Source organism: Furipterus horrens, unplaced genomic scaffold (genome assembly GCF_987537825.1).
Source record: "Furipterus horrens unplaced genomic scaffold, mFurHor1.1.pri manual_scaffold_3, whole genome shotgun sequence".
In the NCBI taxonomy this organism is placed as follows: domain Eukaryota; kingdom Metazoa; phylum Chordata; class Mammalia; order Chiroptera; family Furipteridae; genus Furipterus; species Furipterus horrens.
The window spans coordinates 96,532,889-96,555,985 of NW_028327173.1; positions in this window are offsets into that span (position 1 = coordinate 96,532,889).

Below are 23,097 nucleotides of genomic sequence, written 5' to 3' on the forward strand. Positions count from 1 at the left end.
TTAAAGGGAGTTGGTTAGAACAAGAAGGATCAAAACTATGAACATAAAAATGAAAACTGTATCACAACAATCAACAGAAGCTGGGGAATCAAAACAAAGGCAAAGTAAGTAGGCAACGAGAGGAGAAAAAGAATTATTGGTATGGGGAACACATTGGGTGGAGATCAGCTGGGAGGGGGAAAGGTGAAAAGGGAGGGAGATGATGCAGGAATTAAGAAGCATAGTAGGAGGGAATGGAGTAGACAGGAAGATGTTGAGAAGAACTATATGCACAACCAATGGGCATGGACTAAGTGGGCGGGACAACTGGAGGGAGGGGTGTCACTGGATGGAGAGGAACAGAGGGAAAAGAAATTGGGACAAGTGTAACAACATAATCAATAAAACATATTTTAAAAAACCAATTCAAAATTAATGTCAAATACAGCTATATTCCATTTGACTAAATTGATTTTCAAAATCAAATGTGTGGTTCTCAACACATTTATTGGCAAGTAAATATTGGCATTAAAAGCATATATACAAACATAAACATCAGGGCCTTCATTATTAAATCAATATAACTGCATTAATATAATAGAGTTTTATGTCAATGAAGAAGAAATTTAAAGTGCAATGAATTAGGTCTTCACTTTAACCAGTAATATTAAACTTTCTTTCACCAAACATTTAATGAATGCTGCCAGCAGGTACTAAATAAGTTTCACTCTTGTTTCCTAAATTTGACTTTACTGTGAGTATATTTTAATAATTAAAAGACAAAAAGTTGGGACCAGAGGTATTTTCCAAAAAAATATTAGCACCAGAAAGATTTATAACTCCCATAACTTTCTTAAGTATATTGGGAATTATTTGTAGCAGTATGTGATCCCAACACATATTCATTCTTATTCAAAAAAAGTGTCACACATAAAGGCACATTTTTGTTTCATTGGCAAAGAGAAGACACTGAATTTTTAAATATTACAGCTTTGCACATCCTGACAGGTGACTTATTATTATGGCATCGTTACTATTAAAACACAATGTTGGACCCACTCCCTCCCACCCAGCGTATGCCCACTTGAATTTTTTTCTCGGCTGCACATTCCTAAGCTCCAAGTGTTCTTCTTCTGCCTCTGTAACTTACCTTGGTTCAATTCTTCTACATTCATTTTTACTACCTCTGTAACTTTCTGAATAAACTTTCTCATACTGTAACTTGAAGAAAAAAGAAAAAAGGTGTAATGTCAACACAAGTAGCCTTCCTAAATCGAGCCAGCAGGTGGCAATATTGAATATACCAAAACAGCCTAAACCTGGTTGGCACTTCAGATTGTTTCAAATTAATTCCTAAGAAATACAAATGAGTTAATCTTATCTGTGTTTTGAAAGTTTCAAAGATATTGTTACATCCTAGCAGAGACTACTGTGAACTCCCTTTGAAAACACTTACGATGCATCTATTTCTCTTGGCTCTTAGTGTAGACTTTCATTTTCTACTTTTATTTATCTGATGGATGTACTCCTCATCAATCCCTTAGTTAGAAAAACACGACTTTTTTTTTTCTTTTTAATGTAGTAGTTAGATTTTTTTAAATTTATTTTTATTTCTTATTACATTTTATAGATTATATCGTCACAATAGTTCCATTTTTGCCCTTTGCGCCCCCCTCCCCGCCCGCCCAGCACCCTCCTCCTCCAGCAATCCCTCCTTTCCCCAGTCCATGCCCATGGGTCATGCATGCAATCTCTCCGGTTTCTCCCTTTCCTATGTTATTATTATTTTAGAATTAATTCATTAATTTATTTCTTTTTATAACAATAAAAAAGTAACATTCCCCCTCCCCATAGACTTTAGACCCTTTATAATATAGAGGACAGTGGGTGACGGTCTCCCGCTCTTCTAGCTACTTCAAGCTGGGCGTGGTCGTCATCCTACCTACCCTTGGGTCCAGTATTCCCTAATAAGAATGGAGGTGTGTGTGGGGGAGGGTGGCCTTCCCATATGGGGAAGATTCTTGCAGACTCTAGGTCAGTTGGCTGTCCCCAGACAACGGTCTGCTTGGTTTAACAGGCTGGCATCCTTGTTGTATTCCAGCCATTTAGTTCAGCCAAACCGTTCAGTCTCAGGAGGCAGCGATGCAGACAGGATTAAGTGTGGCCTATACATACAGACAATCACTCAGGTAGTGAGATCCTAGGCTTATGCCCTTTGAAAACAGAAAATACATGATAATTTATGTAATATAACCCACAAACCATTCTCTAAATCTGTAAGCCTGTCATTAATGGGAAGACATCCAGTTGCAAGGCATCTGATATTCTTCTTACCTGTAAATTAAGCATCTTAGATAATGTCACAGATCTAGGTTAACTTAAAAATGTAAGGTAACTTTAAATGAAGAGACTTTAACAACGGTTAGCTGTATTACTTTATAGTCTACCAATGGGCATTGTGATTTTCCTTGGGTCACAATTTTTCTCCCTAGAATTGACCCCTTGTCATTAAAGGGATTGCAATAGGTCCATTTTTAATTTATCCTGTTCGTTTGCAGGAACTAAACAAGAGCAGCAAAGAATCACTTCTGATCTTTAAGTCTGCTTTGCTGGAACTTACACATGGAACATTTAGGGTGACCTTCAGTCTGCCCTTCAGGGCACGGAAGCTGAGCCAGGTACCTACCATTCAGCCTTGCTTGTAGACACCTGTCTTTTCCAAGTCTTTCAGGTTTTCCATTGTGCTTTAAGGTCCCTTTTAGCCATCTCTCAGTAAAGCAACCTTCATTCCTTCCCTGGAAAGATTGCCATGGACCGCACATCCACCCTAGATACCAGGCCTTTTTCCTTGTAAGCTTTTATTACCTTCTAAGGTCACCCCTGGTTCCTAAGGGCTTTTGGTAACAGCCAGAGCCCGAGTATGTCTCTTTTAGGCATGACATTCCAGTCAAAGTCTTGGTCAACAAGACCTCTATTAACAACTGGTCTTATTATTTTCATGCAAAGAAGCTTATGTCATTACTTACTTCTTCAGGGTGCCAATTTCTGGAGGGATCAGGTAGGGAGAAAAAGATACAGTGTGAAGGAAAATCTTTGTCCTTCTAATATTCACTAGAATTGTGTTTCCATTCTTTATATTATCTCTCCCCCCACCACTAAAGAAGAAGAAAAAATTGTTTGTTTGCTTTTTAATTACATTTGTCCCACATTTTTTTCTATTGCTTCCCTGCTCCCTGCCCACCCTTTCTACCACAGTCAGTCCCCACCCAGTTGTCCATGTCCATGGGTCATTCATACATGTTCTTTGACTAGACCGTTCCCTTTCTTTTCCCCTTCTCTCCCTTCTCCATTCCCCTTATCATTGATAGTCTACACCTTGTTCATATACCTCTGTTTCAATTTTGCTCATTTGTTCGTGTTGTTCATTAGTGTCCTGCAATAAGTGATAGCATAAGGTATTTTTCTTTCATTGCCCGGTTTATTTCACTAAGCATAATTCTCTCCAGTTCCATCCATGTTGTTGCAAATGGTAGGAGTTCCTTCTTTCTTTCTGCTATGTAGTACTCCATTATGTAAATGTACCACAGGTTTTTGATCTACTCATCTACAGACAGGCACTTAGTTGTTTCCAGCACTTGGCTATTGTAAGTTGTACTGCTATGAACATAGGGGCGCATAGACTCTTTTGAATTGGTGTTTCAGGGTTTTTCAGATATAGTCCTAGCAATGGAATTGTTGGTTCAAAAGGTAGTCCCATTTTCAGCTTTTTGAGGAAATTCCAAACTGTTGTCCATTGTGGCTGTACCAGTCTGCATTCCCACCAGCAGTGCACCAGGGTTACCTTCTCTCCGCATCCTTGCCAGCACACGTCTATTGATTTGTTGACGATAGCAATTCTGACTGGTGTGAGGTGGTATCTCATTGTGGTTTTTATTTGCATCTCTCTGATGGCTAGTGATGTTGAGCATCCTTTCATATGTCTATGAAACTTTTGTATGTCTTCTTTGAAGAAGTTTTTGTTCAGGTCCTTTGCCCATTTTTTAATTGGGTTGTCTGTCTTCTTGCTGTTGAGTTGTATAAGTCCTTTATATATTTTGGAGATCAATCCCTTGTCTGAGGTTTCATTGGCAAATATATTTTCCCATACAGTTGGTTCCCTTTTCATCTTGCTGATGTTTTCTTTAGCTGAGCAGAAATTTTTTAGTTTGATGTAGTCCCATTTGTTTATTCTTTCCTTTATTTCCCTGTCTTAGGAGATATATCAGTGAAAATTATGTTACGTGGGATATCTGAAATTTTCCTGAGTATGTTTTCTTCTAAAACTTTTATGGTGTCATGGTGTACATTTAAGTCTTTGATCGATCTTAAGTTTATTCTGATATATGGTGTAAGTTGGTGGTCTAGCTTCATTTTTTTGCATGTCCCTATACAGTTCTCCCAACACCAATTGTTGAAGAGGCTCTTCTCACTCCATTTTATGTTCTTCCCCCTTTGTCAAATATTAGTTGACCATATAGACCTGGGTTTATTTCTGGGCTCTCTATCCTGTTCCATTGGACTATATGTCTGTTCTTATGCCAGTACCAGATTGTTTTGATTACCGTGACCTTGTAGTATAGTTGGATATCAGTATTCTGATTCCTCGTATTGAGTTCTTCCTCAAGATTGTTGTGGCTATTCAGGCTCTTATTTGGTTTCATATAAATTTTTGAAGTATTTGTTCTAGGTGTGTTAAATATGTCACTCGTGTTTTAATAGGGATTGGCTTGAATCTATAAATTTCTTTGCGTAGTGTGGATATTTTAAAGATATTGATTCTTTCCATCCATGAACATGGTATACGTTTCCATATATTTATATCTTCCTTAATTTCTTTCTTCAGTGGTATGTAGTTTTGTTGGTAAAAGTCTTTTACCTCCTTGGTTAAGTTTATTCCTAGGTACTTTATTTTTCTTTTTGCTATGGTAAATGGGATTTTTCTTTTAGTTTCTATCTCTGATGTTTTATTGTTGATGTACAGAAATGCCTTTGATTTCTGAATACTGACTTTATACCCTGCTATTTTGCCGAATTTACTTATTAGGTCAAGTAGTTTTTTCATGGAGTCTATAGGGTTTTCTATGTACACTATCCTGTCGTCAGCAAATAATGACAGTTTTCTTTCCTCTTTTTCAATTTGAATGCCTTTTATTTCCCTTTCTTGTCTGATTGCTGTGGCTAGAACTTCTAAGACTATGTTGAATAGGAGTGGAGAGAGTGGATATCCTTGTCTTGTTCCTGATCTCAGGGGGAGTACTTTCAGTTTTTGCCCATTGAGTATGATGTTAGCTTCAGGTTTCTCATATATGGCCTTTATTATGTTGACGTATGCTCCCTCTATTCCCATTTTGCTGAGTCTTTTTTTTATCATAAATGGGTGTTGTACTTTGTTAAATGCCTTTTCTGCATCTATTGATATTCCAATGTGGTTTTTTTCTTTCATTTTGTTTATGTGGTGTATTACATTTATTTATTTGTGAATATTAAATGATCCTTGCATCCCAGTGATGAATCCCAGTTGATCGTGGTGTATAATCCTTTTAATGTATTATTGGATCCGGTTTGCCAATATTTTGTTGAGTACTTTAGTATCTATGTTCATCAGTGATATTAGACAGTAGTTTTCTTTCTTTCTTGTGTCTTGACCTGGTTTTGGAACTAGGGGAATACTGGCTTCATAGAATGAGTTTGGGAGTTTTCCATCTTTTTGAATTTTTTTGAATAGTCTAAGAAGAATAGGAGTTATTTCTTTACTAAATGTTTTGTAAAATTACCCTGTGAAGCCATCCAGTCCAGGACTTTTGTGTGGTGGAAGTTTTTTGATTATTGTTTCAATTTCACTGGTTGTTATTGGTCTATTCAGGCTTTCTGCTTTTTCTTGATTCAGTTTTGGCAGATTATATGTTTCCAGAAATTTGTCCATTTCATCTAGGTTGTCACATTTCTTATGGTACAGTTGTTCGTAATAGTTCCTTAAAGTCATTTGTATTTCTATGAGAACAGTCATGATTTCTGCTCTTTCATTTCTGATTTTATATATTTGGGTCCTCTCTTTTTTTCTTGATGAGCCTGGTTAAAGACTTGTCGATTTTGTTTATCTTTTCAAAGAATCAGCTCCTACTTTTGTTGATCTTTTGAATTGTTAGTTTAGTCTCTATGTCATTTAATTCTGCTCTAATCTTGTTGATTTTTTTCCTTCTATTTGCTCTGGGATTTGCTCATTGTTTTTCCTCTAGTTCTTGTAGCTGAAGGGTTAGATTTTTTTTATTTAAGATTCTTCTCTCCTTTTTAGATAGGCCTATGAACTTTCCTCTCAGGACTGCTTTTGATGTAACCCATAGGTTTTTGGTTGTTGTGTGGTCGTTATTATTTGTTTCCAGAAACTTTTTGATTTCTTCCTTGATGTTGTTGTTAACCCAGTAATTATTTAATATGTTATTTATTCTCCATGAGTTTGAATGTTTTTGAGTTTTTCCTTAAAATTGATTTTCAATTTTAAGCCATTGTGATCTGAGAAGATGCTTGATATAATTTCAATTTTCTTGAATTTGTTGAGGCTTGTTTTGTGTCCTATCATGTGGTCTATCCTTGAAAATGTTCCACGTGCACTTAAAAAGAATGTGTATTTTGCTTCCTTGGTGTGAAACGTTCTATATATATCTACTAAGTTCATTTGGTCTAGGGTGTTGTTTAATGCCTCAATATTTTTGGTATTTCTTGGCTTCGAAGATCTGTCCATTGTTGACAATGGTGTGCTAAAGTCCTCGACTATGAATGTGTTGTTGTTTATATCCTTCCTGAAGTCTTTCAAAATTGTCCTTACATATTTGGGTGCTCCTATGTTGCGTGCATATGTGTTTATAAGGGTTCTTTCTTGTTGATTGATTTTTTCTTTAACTATTATGTAATGTTTTTCTTTGTCTCCTTTTATGGCCTTTGCTTTGAAGTCTGATTTGTCTGATATATGTATTGCTACCCCAACTTATTTTTCATGTTCATTTGCTTGATATACTTTTTTCCATCCCTTCACTTTCAGTCTGTGTAAGTGTTTTCTTTGGAGGTGTGTCTCCTATAGGCAGCAGATATGTGGGTCCTGTTTTAATATCCATTCTGCTACCCTATGTCTTTTCATTGGAGCATTTAATTTATTCACATTTAAGGTTATTATTGACAGTTATTTATTCATTTCCCTTTGCACTTGTGTTCCCCTCCTTCTCTTGTTTTCTTCTTTTTCTTACAGCATTCCCTTTAGCATCTTTTGCAGTGCTGGTTTTGTGGAGATGTATTCTTTTAGTCTACCTTTGTCTCAGAAACTCCTTATTTCACCTTCAGTTTTGAATGAGAACCGTACTGGGTAGAGTGTTCTTGATTGTTGGCCTTTGTTTTTCATTGCTTGAAATGTTTTTTGCCATTTTCTACTGGTTTGTAGTGTTTCTGTTGAGAAGTCAGTTGCTAGCCTTATCAGAGCTCCCTTGTATGTTATTTGCTGTTTTTCTCTTGCTGATTTTAGGATTCTCGCTTTTTCTTTAAATGTTGCCATTTTAATTGTGATGTGTCTTAGGGTGGGTCTATTTGGGTTCATCTTCCTTGGGACCCTCTGTGCTTTCTGGATTTGCATGACTTTTCCTTTCACCAAGTTAGGAAAATTTTGTATCATTACTTTTCAATCATGTTTTCTATCCCCTTTTCCTCCTCTTCTCCCTATTGAATCCCTGTGATTCTAGTGTTGTTTTGTCTCATGTTGTCCTGCAGTTCTCTTAAACTCTCGTCGTTGTTTTTAAAATCTTTTTTCGTTTTGTTGTATTGTCTGGGAATTTTTTTCTACATTGTCTTCTAATTCATTAATCCGATCTTCATTTAGCCTGCTTTTGGTTGATTCTACTGTGTTCTTCAATTCAGAGATTGTATTCTTCATTTCTTCCTGGTTCTTATTAATTGTTTCTATTTCCTTTTTTATCTTGATGTAGTTCTCCGTAATTTCTTTGTAGCTTCCCTGCAATTCTTTGTAGTTTCCTTGGAGTTGTTGGTAATTTTCCTGGTTTTTCATAGTTTTCTTTGAGTTTGTCAAGGTCATTAAGTTTCATAATAACCATTTTGTAAAATTCCATGTTGATAGTTGGCTTATGTCTGTTCTATCAATCTCTCTTAATGGGGATTCCTCTTTTCCTTTCATTTCTAGGTTGTTTCTGCGTCTCCCCATGTTGAATTCTTCTTGTTTGTTTTTGTTTATTAGATTTGTCTGCTTTGATTTCACCCTTTAGTGGTATGAGATACTTTATAGGAGAACTGGGGGATTTAGTGGTGCAGTTGCTTTGATCTTCTGAGCCTGATGCTCTTGTGTTGCCCTTTATGTTGTTTGTTTAATCTATCTGGTTATATTTCAGCTAGTCTTTGGTGGGTCTTTTCCTCTGGCTAGTAGATTGAGAGTCGCTCTGCCCACCTTGTCTTGAGTTCTTTTTTGGAGGTGCTGTTAAATCGTAGTCACAAAACCCAGGCAAGAAACCTATACCCTCTAAAATCTCCCCCAACCACAATCCCACTATTGGCTGCAAATGAGCCTGTATTAATATAATTGTAGAGATATTAAGACTCTTATTTCATATGAGAAACAGATAGGAGTTGTTTTAAATGAAGGAAGGGTGATTTTTGAGAGGGAAGGTTATAGAGTAATAATATTATCAATTGGGGTCAAGGCTATGCAAGACAGCAATTAACATTTACACTGTATATTTGAAAAGAAGAAGAGAATTGCAGTATGAAGTGAGAAAGTGGAATTGTATAGTATTAGGTTTATATAGTAGTTATATGCTATATTTTTAGTGTGAAAGGGAGGATAGACACAACAGACATCCAAGCAGATAGACAACCAAAAATTGAAGCAGAGGAATATGAGGATTAGAAGGTCGTCGTCGTCGGCAGCCGTCCGTCTCGAGAGACGATGGTGTAGCTTCTTAAGAGTCTATCTGCACCGCCGAGAATGGCTGTGCAGTCCGACTCGGGAGTGACACGGTATCTGTCTCCTCCCGTGTTGAATCGACATCTTGTGATGACGCTGGAGTGTCCTCTCCAGCGAAGCTGAAGCTACAGAGCCTGGGCAGGGTGATATGGAGGGTCTGCTGTTGCCCATGCAGCAGACCCCCCCTCTCTTCGCAGCTGAAGGGTCCAAGGGAAAGACAGAGTCAATACAGCTTGGCTTCAGGTGCGCCGCAGGAGTTGCCGGTGTTGACTACAATGTCAAACCGCCTTAGGGACTCCGGCTCCAGATTTTCTGTCGGGGTTTACTCCCTTAGCCTTTCCCCTGAAGAGGTATGCCGCAAGGCAGCGGAGGTTTTTTGGAGTCAGAGTTTTCCTTCTCTGGGATTAGAAGGTAGGAAACAGATTAGAGAGTTTTTCAAGAGTAAAAATATAGAATCTAAAATAAAAAGAAAGAAAGAGAGAGAGGAAAGAGAGAGAAAAATTTGAGAAGGGGAAGGTAGGAAAGAGAAAGAGAGAAGAAGGGGAGGAGAAGAGGGAGGGGAATAAATTAAAATTAAAATTAAAAAATTAAAAGATTAAAAAATAATATAAAATAGAGAGAAAGAGAGAATAGAGAAAGAGGAATAAGAGAAGGGAAAAGGAAGAAAAGAGAAATGAATGGAAAAGGAGAGGAGGGTGAAATAACGAAAAAAATTTAATGGAATTAAAAGTACTTGGAAAAAAAGAAGGAAAGAGAAAGATGATGAGTGAGGAAGAAACTAAGAGGGATGGAAAGAAATAAAAAGAAAGGAAGAGGAAGGAGTATAGAGGGAAAAAATTAAAATTAAAAAATTAACAAAAGATAAGATGAAGGAGAGAAATGCAAGAGAGAGACAGGAGAGAAGAGGAGGGAAGGAAAGAGAAAAAGAGAAGAAGGGGAGGGTGAATAGAGAGGGGAATAAATTAAAATTAAAAAATAAAGTAGAATAGAGAGAAAGAAAAGAGAATAGAGAGAGGAAGGAAAGAAGGGAAAGGGAAGAAAAAAGAAATGAATGGAGAGGGAGAAATAATTTAAAAAATTTAATAAAATTAAAAGTACTTAGCAAGAAAGAAGGAAAGAAAGAGAAAGGATGGGAGGTAGGAAGCGAATAAGGGGGAGGAAAGGAAATAAGAAGAAAAGAAGAGGAAGGACTAGAGAGGGAAAAAATTGAAATTAAAAAATTAAGAAGGAATAAGATGGAGGTGAGAGATTCAAAAGAGAGAGAAAGGAGGGAAGGGGAGGGGAGAAAAGAAAAAGAGAGAAGAAGAGAGAAAGGGATGGGCAGTAAGAGAGTGAGAAATAAAAGAATGAAAGTATTTTAACTCAATTCAACTTTTAGGCAAAGTCTCTCTCTTTTTTTTCCTTCCTGGGTCCGCCCCTAGTCAAAATTCCATGGGTCTCAAATCTTTTCTGGTTGGTTGGCTGGCTGTGGGCAGACTTGCTTGATTCTGGGGTTGCTAGTCTTTTATTCGTGGGCCTACAACCGCTCTGCTGTGAGCTGCATTTAGTTGTCCCCTCCTTCGGCACCCTCAGCCCTCCTCAGGCTTGTCTAGCAACGTTTTTCTACTGTTGGGCCACTGTGCACATACCAGTAATCTCTTCTCTGCCTCCAGTCCTGTCTCTATTCCTGAGCTACAGATTCCACTCGCTTCCCCATCTATACTCCTGCACGCGCTAACTCTCTCCCTGCCCCAAAATCGTCCCTTTTTCTGAGGACTCTGGCACAATCGGTCAGAGTGCCAGGGCGAGCAGCACTCTCCTGTCTAAGAGCTCACCCCAGTCTGGAGCTCTGCAATGACTTTCCCGCTCGGGCTCCTCTCCCCACCCAAAAACTGTCTATATTCCCGAGCTACAGCTTCCGCTCGCTTCCCCATCCACACGTCTGCACGCATTACCTCTCTCCTTGCCCCCAAACCGTCCCTTTGTTCTGTAGGACTCTAACATGATCACTCAAACAGCCCGGGGGGGGGGGGGGGGAGCACCGCTCCCCCACCCAGGAGTTCTCCCCTAGTCCGGAGCTCCACAGCGGCTTTCCTCTGTGAGCCCCTCTCCTTGCCCCGAAACTTTCCCTTTCTTCTGTGGAGCCCTAGCATGAGCGCTGCACGCACCCTGAATGCCAAGCCTTCGGTCAGAAGTTACAGCCAAGGAGGTTTCCACCTAGACTCAGATCACAGTTTCTCCCAGTCCTGGTTGTTCACTGTTCTCTCCCTTCTCTGGCTTTTTCAGCCAAATCCTCTCATTAACTCCCTGTGAGACTTCACTGGTGCGGGCGCCTCTGGCTGGGGGAGGCTCCAAGCAGTTCCTGGCTAATGATCCCTCTGGCACAGTACGGCAGACCGGCAGACGCGCCGGTCCCTGGGCAACTCAGCCCGTAGTACGCAGTAGACCCCATCCGCCCCCCTCCATGCCATTGACATGCTCCCCTTTCTGCTCATGCTATCAGAAATCCATGCTCACTCAGTCACTCCTCTCCGCGTTCACTCACGAAGTTCCTACATAATAGGAACGAGCAGACAATACCTCCCCTACTCCGTCACCATCTTCCCACTTCTCAGTAGTTCACGACCTTTTTTTATATTTTACTTATTATGCTATTACAGTTGTCCCAATTTTCCCCCTTTGTCTCCCTCCACTGAGCACCTTCCACTCCCTCAGACAATCCCCATATCACTGTTCATGTCCATGGGTCATGCATATAAGTTTTTTGGCTACTCCATTTCCTATACTCTACTTTACATCACCATAACTATTCTGTATCCACCTATTTGTACTTCTTAATCCCCTCATCTCTTGACCTGTTCCCCATAACCCCCTCCAATCTGGAAACCATAAGAATGTTCGCCCCCACCCCGCCTACTCTTTCTCTCACAGTCCATCCCCACCCCATTACACCATTGTCCATGTCCATGGATCATTTATACTAGTTCCTTGACTAGACCTTTCTCCTTCGTTCCCCTTCTTCCCTCCCCCCTAACCCATGGTCACTGTCAGTCTGCTCCTTGTTTACTTGCCTCTGGTTCTATTTTGCTCATTTGTTTGTGTTGTTCATTAGTGTCCTATGTTAGGTGATACCATATGGTATTTGTCTTTTGTTGCCTGGCTTATTTTGCTAAGCATAATACTCTCCAGTTCCATCATGTTGGCACAAATGGTAGGAGTTCCTTCTTTCTTTCAGCTGCATAGTAGTCCATCATGTAAATGTACCACAGGTTTTTAATCCAGTCATCCACAGATGGGCATTTAGGCTGTTTACAGCACTTAACTATTGTAAATAGCGCTGCTATGAACATATGGGTGCATAGGTTCTTTTGAATTGGTGTTTCGGGATACTTCAGGTATAATCCTAGGAATGAAATTGCTGGATCATGAGGCAGTTCCATTTTTAGTTTTTTGAGGAAATTTCATACTGTTTTCCATAGTGGCTGCATCAGTCTGCATTCCCACCAACAGTGCAGTAGGGTTCCCTTTTCTCCACATCCTCGCCAAAACTTGTTTGTTGATTTGTTGATGATGCCATTCTGATGGATGTAAAATAGTATCTCATTGTGGTTTTTATTTGCATCTCTCTGATGGCTAGTGATGTTGAGCATTCTTTAATATGCCTATGGACACTCTGAATGTCCTCCTTGGAAAACTGTTGAGATTCTTCGCCCATTTTTTAAATGGATTCTCTCTCTTCTTGGTGTTGAGTCTTAGTCGTTCCTTATATATCTTGGAGATCAATCCCTTGTCTGAGGTATCATTCGCAAATATGTTTTCCCAGATGGTTGGTTCCCTTTTCATCTTGCTGACGTCTTCTTTTGCTGAGCAGAAACTCTTTAGTTTGATGTAGTCCCATTTGCTCCCCCCCCCCCCATTTCCTTTGCTCTAGGAGATATATCTGCAAAAATATTGCTACATGGGATATCTGAGATTTTCTTGCCTATGCTTTCCTCTAGGACTTCTATGGTGCCATGGCTTCCATTTAAGTCCTTGATCCATCTTGAGTGTATGGTGTATGGTGTAAGTTGGTGGTCTAGCTTCATTTTTTTGCATGTCCCTATTCAGTTCTGCCAGCTCCATTTGTTGAAGAGGCTATTTTCTCTCAATTTTATACTCCTTCCCCCTTTGTCATATTAGTTGTCCATAGAGGCCTGCGTTTATTTCTGGACTCTCTGTTCTGTTCCATTTATCTGCATGTCTGTTCTTATGCCAGTACCAGACTGTTTTAATTACAGTAGCCTTGTAGTATAGTTTGATATCAGGTATTTTGATTCCTCCTACTGTGTTTTTCTTCCTCAAGATTGCTGTGGCTATTCAGGGTCTTTGTTGGTTCCATATTAATTTTTGAAGTATTTGTTCTAGGTACATGAAATATGCCATTGTTATTTTAATAGTGATCATGTTAAATCTATAAATTTCTTTGGGTAGTATGGACATTATAATAATGTTGATTCCTCCCATTCATGAACATGTTATATGATTCCATTTATTTCTATCTTCCTTAATTTCTTTCATCACTGTTATATATTTTTTTGAAAATAAGTCTTTTAACTCCTTGGTTAGGGTTATTCCTAGGTACTAAATTTTACTTATTGCTATAGTAAATGGGATTTTTATTCTAGTTTCTATCTCTGATATCTTATTGTTGGTGTACAGAAAGGTCTTCAAATTCTGAATATTGATTTTGTATTCTACTATTTTGCTAAATTCACTTTCTAGGTCAAGTAGATTTTTGGTGGAGTCTGCTGAATTTTCTATGTACACTATCGTGCAATCTGCAAATAAGGAGATTTTTACTGCCTCTTTTCCAATTTTGGTGCCTTTTATTTCCTTTTCTTGTCTGATTATTGTGGATAAAACTTCCAAAACTATGTTAAATAGGAATGGATAGAGTGGGCATTCCTGTCTTGTTCCTGATCTTGGGGGAAATATTTCAGATATTACCCATTGAGTATGATGTTGGTTTCAAGTTTCTCATACATGCCCTTTATTATCTTGAGGTATGTTCTCTCTATTCCCATTTTGTTGAGTGTCTTCATCATAAATGTGTGTTGTACATTATCAAATGCTTTTTCACCATCCATTAATATGATCATGTGGTTTTTGTCTTTCATTTTGTTAATGTGGTATATCTTTGCATCCCTGTGATGAATCCCACTTGATCGTGGTGTGCGATCTTTTTAATGTGTTGCTAAATCCGGTTTGCCAATATTTGGTTGAAAATTTTAGCATCTTTGTTCATCATTGAGATTGGCCTGTAGTTTTCTTTCTTTGCTGTGTTTTGACCTGGTTTTGGAATTAGGGTAATACTGGCCTCATAGAAAGAATTTGGGAGTCTTCCCTCTTCTGGTATTTTAAAAAATAGTTTAAGAAGGATAGGAGTTAGTTCATCCCTAAATGTTTTGTAAAATTTACCTGTGAAGCCATTTAGTCCCGGGTTTTGTTTGCTGGGTTGTTTGTTTGTTTTGCTTTGTTTTTATTACAGCTTCAATTTCACTAGTTGTTATAAGTCTATTCAGTCTTTCTGCTTCTTCCTGATTTAGTTATGGAAGATTTTATGTTTCCAGAAATGTGTTCATTTCACCCAAGTTGTCAAATTTCTTATCATATAGTAGTTCATAGTAATCTCTTACAACCCTTTGTATTTCTGGGCTGTTGGTTGTAATTTCTCCTCTTTCATTTCTGACTTTGTTTATTTGGGTCCTCTCTCTTTTTCTTTATAAGCCTTGTTAAAGTCTTGTAGATTTTGTTTATCTTTTCAAAGAACATGCTCCTGGTTTTACTGATCTTTTGAATTCTTTCTTTAGTCTTTATGTCATTTAATTCTGCTCTGATCTTGATGATTTCCTTCCTTCTACAAGCTCTTGGCTTAGGTTGTTGTTGTTCCTCTAGTTCTTGTAGCTCTATGGTTAGATTTTATACTTGAGATTCTTCTATCCTTTTGGTAGGCCTCTATTGCTATGAATTTCTCTCTCAGGACTGCCTTTGCTCTGTCTCACAGGTTTTGGGCTATTGTGTGTTCATTATCATTTGTTTCCAGAAGTTTGTAGATTTCTTCCTTGATGTCATTGTTGACCATTTCATTATTTAATTGCATATTATTTATTCTCCATAAATTTGAAAGTTTTTGAGTTTTTTCCTTATGGTTGGTTTCCAGTATCAGGCTATTGTGGTCTCAGAAAATGCTTGGTATAATTTCAATTTTCTTGAATAGTTGAGGCTTATTTTGCATTCTACCATGTTGTCTATCTTTGAAAATGTTCCATGTGAACTTGAAAAAAATGTATATTTTGCTTCTTTGGGGTGAAAAGTTCTATATATATGAACTAAGTCCATTTGATCTAGAGTGTTGTTCAACGCCTCAATATCCTTGGTGTTTCCTTATTTCAAAGATCTGTCCATTATTGACAATGGGGTGTTAAAGTCCCCTACCACGAGTGTGTTGCTGTCAATACCCTTCTTGTAGTTTTTTAAGATTTCCCTTATATATTTGGGTGCTCTATGTTGGGTGCATATATAGTTACCAAGGTTATGTCTTTTTGATGGATTTTTCCCTTAAGTAATATGAAATGTACTCCTTTGTCTTTTTCATTGCCTTTGTTGTGAAATCTTTCTTGTCTGATATAACAATTGCTACACCAGCTTTTCTTTTTTTATATCTATTTGCTTGAAATACTTTTTTCCATCCCTTCACTTTCAGTCTATGTATATTTTTTGTTTTGGGTGTGTCTCTTGTAGACAGCATATATGTAGGTCATGATTTCATATCAATTCAGCTACCATATGTCTTTTGATTGGAGAATTTAATCCATTTACATTTAAGGTTATTATTGACAGGTATTTATTCATTTCCATTAGTACCTGTGTTCTTCCTCTCTCTATTTTTCATCTTCTTAAAGGAGGCCCTTTGGCATCTCTTGCAATGTTGACTTGGTGGAGATGTATACTTTTACTCTTCTTTTGTCTGGGAAACTCCTTATTTCACCAACCATTTTGAATGAAAGTGTTACTAGGTAGAGTAGTCTCAGTTGTAGGCCTTTGTTTTTCATTGCCTGAAATATTTTTGCCGTTCCCTTCTGGCTTGTAGTGTTTCTGTTGAGTAATCAGCTGATAGGCTTAGCAAAGCTCCCTTGTATGTTATTTGCTGTTTTTCTCTTGCTGGCTTTAGGATACACTCTTTTTCTTTGAATGTTGCAATATTGATTATGATATGCCTTGGAGTGGGAATTTTTGGGTTCATCTTCATTGGGATCCTCTGTGCTTCCTGGACTTGTGAGACTTTTTCTCTCCTCATGTTCAAGAAGCTTTCTGTCATTACATTTTCATAAAGGTTTTCTGTCCCTTGCTCATCTTCTCCTTGTGATATCCCTATGATATGGATATTGTTGTATTTCTTGCTGTCTTGCAGCTCTCTTGAAACTTCTTCAATCTATTTCACTCTTTTTCCATTCTGCTGCATTGTCTGAAAATTTTTTTCTATGTTGTCCTCTAGCTCACTGATCGAGTCCTCTACTTCATTTAGCTTGCTTTTGATTGTTTCTACTATGTTCTTCAATTCAGAAATTGTATTATTACTGTCCTCCTGGCTCTAATTGATAATTTCTATGTCCTTTTTAATGATGGTGGAGTTCCCAGTAAATTTCTTGTAGCTACTCTGGAGTTCATTGTAGTTTCCCTGGAGTTCCTTGTAGTTTCCCTAGAGTTCTCTGTATTTTGCCTGAAATTCATTGTAATTTTCTCTGAGTTTGTCCAGTTCATTAGCTTCCTTATAACCATTCTTTTGAATTCCATATCTGATACTTTGCCTCTGTTTCAGCTAGCACTCTTTCTGGGGGTTCCTCTTTTCCTTTCACTGGGAGGTTGTTTTTGGGTCTCCCCATTTTAGATGCCTCTTATTGATTGTTTTTGTATCTCAGATTTGTCTGCTCTGATTTACTGCCTTCACGGTATGACCTTCTGTAATAGGAGACCTGAGGGATTCAGTGGTGCAGTCTCTTTGACTCCTAAACTTGATGCTCCTGGGGTGACCTCTATGGCATTTTATTTTTAAGCTCTCTGGTTGTATTTCAATTTTTGTTTTTGTTGCATTACTCTTTGGTGGAACCTTCCCTCTGGTTAGTTGATTGAGTCACTCTGTCCACCACACTTTGAATTCCTTTGTGGAGATGCTCTTAAAATATAAACACACTACACAGGCAAAAATGTGCCCCGCCCACAATTACACTATCACCAGTAAATGAGCCTGTTTTCATATAGATGTAAAGAGATTAACATTATTATACTAGGAGATCCAAGATGGCAGAGGAGTAAGTGGAAGCTACACTAACTTCCTCCCAGGATGAATCTGAAATTGAAACTTAATTGTGGAGAAATCATCTGGAATAACCAACTGAACACTAGCTGGAGTGAAGTCTTATAACCCACGGAGAGACAGAAAAAGCTGTTTAATCACAGCGTGACTGGTAGGAAGTGTAGAGAAGTGAAAAGGCTGGCTAGGCTCCCACAGGTGGCAGCTGAAGGGACTGAGAAACAGCACAGCAGCCAAGGGTTTCACCTGAGAAGGGTAGGGTCTAAATCCCCAGCTGGGCTTCCCAGCCTACAGCAACAGATCGGAAAGTAAAATAGCAACAAGCTGTGAAAAGCGAAAAGCCACAGAGTTTTTTGCTGGTCTGAAAGAAACAGAGACAAAGAGCTCTTAAATGGATCACATAAAAAATATTTTGGCACCCACTTACTTTGGGCTCAAGAGAGGGAGGGCACAGAGAACTAGAGAGGCTTGGGGAGCATTTGGGGTCGCGGCTTTGAGGAGAGAACTGAGGGAGTAGCCGACCGGGGCCCAGTGCTGACTCATTCCCCATACTGCAGACAGACCATTCCCCTCCAAGTGGCATCAGCGTGAGGGGAAGCAAAATCCCTGCCTGTAGGAATTAATCTTCCCCACCCTCAGTGCTTAAACCTTACTGCTGATTACACATTGAATAGATTAACAACTAAAAGGGACAGACAAAGGCAGTAGAACTCTGGTAGTATCCAACAGGCTGCCTCAGCCCAGGCTGGTACAAGTCCCGATGCCACCAGGGGAAATTTCAGGAAGCGCAGATCACTCTAACAAGTAGCAACAAACAAGAGAGTCAAAATATGGGGAGACAGGAAAACAATCCCCAATCGAGTAAAAAGAAGAAATTCCCAGAAAGAATGCTAAATGAAATAGCGGAAAGCAAACTATCAGAAATGGAATTCAGAACATGGATTATAGGGAAGCTCAATGAGACCGGCCAGCTCAAAGAAAACTGCAAAAAACTCCAGGGAATCTACAAGGAACTCCAGGGAAACTACAGGGAACTTACTGAGAATTACGCCAGCATGAAAAAGGACATAGAAGCTATCAATAACAGCCAGGAGGATATGAAGAATAAAATTTCTGAATTGAGGAACATAGTAGAAGCAATCAAAAGCAGGCTAAATGGAGTATAGAACTCGATCAGTGAGCTAGAGGACAACATAGAAAAAAATTCCAAGACAGTGCAACAGAATGAGAAAAGACTGGAAAAGAATGAAGAGGTCTTAAGAGAGCTGTGGGACAGCATGAAATGCAACAATATCCATATCATAGGGATAGCAGAAAGAGAAGAAGAGAAGCAAGGGACAGAAAACTTGTTTGAAAAACTAATGACAGAAAACTTCCCTTATTTAATGAGAGAAAAAATAATGCAAGTCTAGGACACACAGAGGGTCCCAATGAAGATGAACCCCAACAGGCCCACTTCAAGACACATCATAATTAAAATGGCAACATTCAACAAAAAGAGAGAATCCTAAAAGAAGCAAGAGAGAAACAACTAATAACATACAAGGGAGCTCCAATAAGGCTATCATCAGATTTCTCAGCAGAAACACTACAAGCCAGAAGTGATAAGTAAAAAATACCCCAAGCAATGGAAAACAAAGGATTACAACCAAGAATACTCTACCCAGCAAGGCTCCCTTTCAAAATGGAAGTTGAAATAAGGAGTTTCCCAGACAAAAGATGAATAAAAGAATACTTCTCCACCAAACCAGCATTGTAAGAGATGCTAAAGGGACTGCTTTAAGAAGATGAAGAAATAGAGAGAGACAGAAAGGAACTCAAGCACAAAGGGGAGAAATGACAATGAATAATTACCTATCAATAATAACCTTAAATGTAAATGGATTAAATGCACCAACCAAAAGACATAGGCTAGCTGAATGAATTAGTAAGCATGGCCCACATATATGCTGTCTACAAGAGACCCAACTTAGAACAAAAGATCTACACAGGTTGAAAGTGAAGGAATGAAAAAATTTTTTCAAGAAAATGTACATGGAATAAAAGCTGGGGTATCAATGCGTATAGCAGACAAAACAGATTTCACAGCAAAAGCCATAAAAAGAGAGAAGAAAGGACATTTTCTAATACTCAAGGGAAAAATCCATCAAGAAAATATAACCCTTATAAACATATATGCACCCAAAATAGGAACACTCAAATATGTAAGGAAAATTTTGAAAGACTTCAGAAAGGATATAGACAGCAACACACTCATAGTAGGGGACTTTAACACCCTAATGCCAACAATGGAGAGATCTTTGAAGCAAAGAAACACCAAAGATATTGAAGCATTGAACAACATTCTAGTCCAGATCAAATGGACTTTGTTGATATATATAGAACTTTTCACCCCAAAGAAGCAAAATATACATTCTTCTCAAGTGTACGTGGAACATTTTCAAAGATAGACCACATGGTAGAATACAAAACAAAACTCAACAAGCCAAGAAACTTGATATTATATCAAGCATATTCTCAGATCACAATGGCTTGAAAATGAAAATCAACCCCAGAAAAAAACTAAAAGACATTCACATCCATGGAGACTGAATAGCATGCTGTGAAGTAATGAATGTGTTAACAATGACATCAAGAAAGAAATCAAAAAGTTTCTGGAAAAAAATTTAAATAAACACACAATAGCCCTAAACCTATGGAATACAGCGAAAGCAGACCTGAGAGGAAAGTTCATACAGGCCTACCTAAAAAGGATAGAAGATTCTTTAATAAAAAATCTAACCCTAGAGCTACAAGAACTAGAGAAAGAACAACAAACAAAGCCCAGAGCTTGTAGAAGGAAGGAAATGATCAAGATTAAAGTGGAGTTAAATGACATAGAGACTAAACTAACAATTCAAAAGATCAATAAAACCAGGAGCTTGTTTTTGAAAAGATAAATAAAATTGACAAGCCTTTAATCAGGCTAATAAAGAAAAAAAGAGGACCCAAAAAAACAAAAACATAAATTAAAGAGGAGAAATCAAAATCAATACCACAGAAATACAAAGGATTGTAAGAAATTATTACGAACAACAGTATTACAAGAAATTTGACAACTTAGATGAAATGGACAAATTTCTGGAAACACAATTTTCCAAAACTGAATCAAGAAGAAGAGAAAACCTGAATAGAACAACAACAACTAGTGAAATTGGAGCAATAATCAAAAAACTCCCACCATACAAAAGCCCTGGACTCGATGACTTCACAGGCGAATTTTATAACACATTTAGGAAAGAATTAAATTCTATCCTTCTCAAACTACTCAAAAAAATCCAAGAAGAGGGAAGACTCCCTAACTCTTTCTATACAGCCAGTATTACTCTAATTCCAAAACCAGGTCAAAACACAACAAAGAAAGAAAACTACAGGCCAATATCGCTGATGAACATGGATGCTAAAATCGTCAACAAAAATTGGCAAACCGAATCCAGCAACACATTAAAAAGATAATATACCACAATGGAGTGGGATCTCTCCCACGGATGCAAGAATGGTTTAATATTCACAAATCAAAAAACTTAATACACCACATAAACAAAATGAAAGAAAAAAACACATGATTATATCAATAGATACTGAAAAAGCATTTGATAATGTACAACAGCCATTTATGATAAAAACACTCAGCAAAATGGAAATAGAGGGACCATACCTCAACCTAATAAAGGCCATATACAAGAAACCTGGAGCCAACATTATACTCAATGGGCAATACTGAAAGCATTCTCCCAGAGTCAGGAACAAGAAAAGGATGTCCACACTCTCCACCCCTATTCAACATAGTCTTGGGAGTTCTATCCAGAGCAAACAGACAAGAAAAAGAAATGAAAAGCATCCAAGTTGGAAAAGAGTAAGGAAAACTGTCATTATTTGCAGATGACATGTTAGCGTACATAGAAAACCCAATAGAGTCCACGAAAAAATTAATAGACCTAATAGGTTAATTTGGCAAAGTAGCATGGTACAAAGTAAATATTCAGATCAAAGGCATTTCTGTACAACAATAATAAAATATCAGAGGTAGAACTAGGAAAGAAATCCCATTTATTAGAGCAACAAGAATAATAAATTAGCTAGGATTAAACTTAACCAAGGAGGTAAAAGAGTTATACTCATAAAGCTACATAACACTGAAGAATGAAATTAAGGAAGATACAAATAAATGGAAGCATATACTATGTACAAGGATGGGAAGAATCAACACCGTTAAAATGTCCATACTATCCAAAGTAATTTATAAATTCAATGCAATCCCTATTAAAATTAAAGCGATGTATTTCACAGACCTAGAACAAATACTTCAAAAATTTATATGGAACCAAAAAGACCCCGAATAGCCGCAGCCATCTTGAGGAAGAAGAACACAGTCGGAGGAATTATAATACTGATACCAAACTATAGTACAAGGCCACAGTAATCAAAACTGTCTGGTACTGGCATAAGAACAGACATATAGATCAATGGAACAGAATAGAAAGCCCGGAAACAATTCAAGGTCTATACGGTCAACTAATATTTGACAAAGGGGGAAAGAACATAAAATGGACTGAAAAGAACCTTTTTAACAAATGGTGTTGGGAGAACTGTATAGGGACATGCAAAAATATGAAGCTAGACCACCAACTTACACCATAAACCAGAATAAACTCAAGATGGATCAAAGACTTAAATGTAAACCATGACACCATAAAAGTCCTAGAGAAATACATAGGCAGGAAAATTTCTGATACTCCATGTAGCAATATTTTCACTGATATATCTTCTAAGGCAACGGAAATAAAGGAAAGAATAAACAAATGGGACTACATTGTACTAAAGGGTTTTGCTCAGCGAACGTAAACATCAGCAAGATGAAAAAGAAACCAACCATATGGGAAAATATATTTTCCAATTATACCTTAGACAAGAGCTTGATTTCCAAAATATATAAAGAACTTATATGACTCAAAAGCAAGAAGACAGACAACCCAATTTAAAAATGGGCAAAGGACATGAACAAACACTTTTCCAAAGACGACATACAGAGGTTCCATAGGCATATGAAAGAATGCTCAACATCACTAGCCACCAGAGAGATGCAAATAAAAACCACAGTGAGATACCACCTCATATCAGTCAGAATGGCCATCATCAACAAATCAACAACCAACAAGTGCTGGCGGATATGGAGAAATGGGAACGCTAGTGCGCTATTGGTGGAAATGCAGACTGGTGCAGTCACTATGGAAAACAGTATGGAATTTCCTCAAAAAATTAAAAATGAAAATGCCTTTTGAACCAGTAATTCCATTACTAGGATTATATCTGAAGAATTCTGAAACACCAATTCTAAAGAACCTGTGTACCCATATGTTCGTAGCAGCACTATTTTCAATAGCCAAGTGCTGGAAACAACCTAAGTGCGCATCTATAGATGAGTGGATCAAAAAACTGTGGTTCATTTACACAATGGAGTATTATGTAGCAGAAAGAAAGAAGGAACTTCTACCATTTGCAACAACATGGATGGAACTAGAGAGACTTATGCTTAGATAAATAAGCCAGGTAATGAAAGAAAAAATAACATATGATATCACCCAATACAGGAAACTAATGAACAAACACAAACTAAGAAAATTGAACCAGAGGCATGTAAACAAGGAGTAGACTAACAGTGACAAGGGGGGAGGAGGGAGGCAGTGAAAGGGGATAAGAAGGGGAAGGGTCTAATCAAAAAACATTTATAAATGACCCATGGATATGGACAACT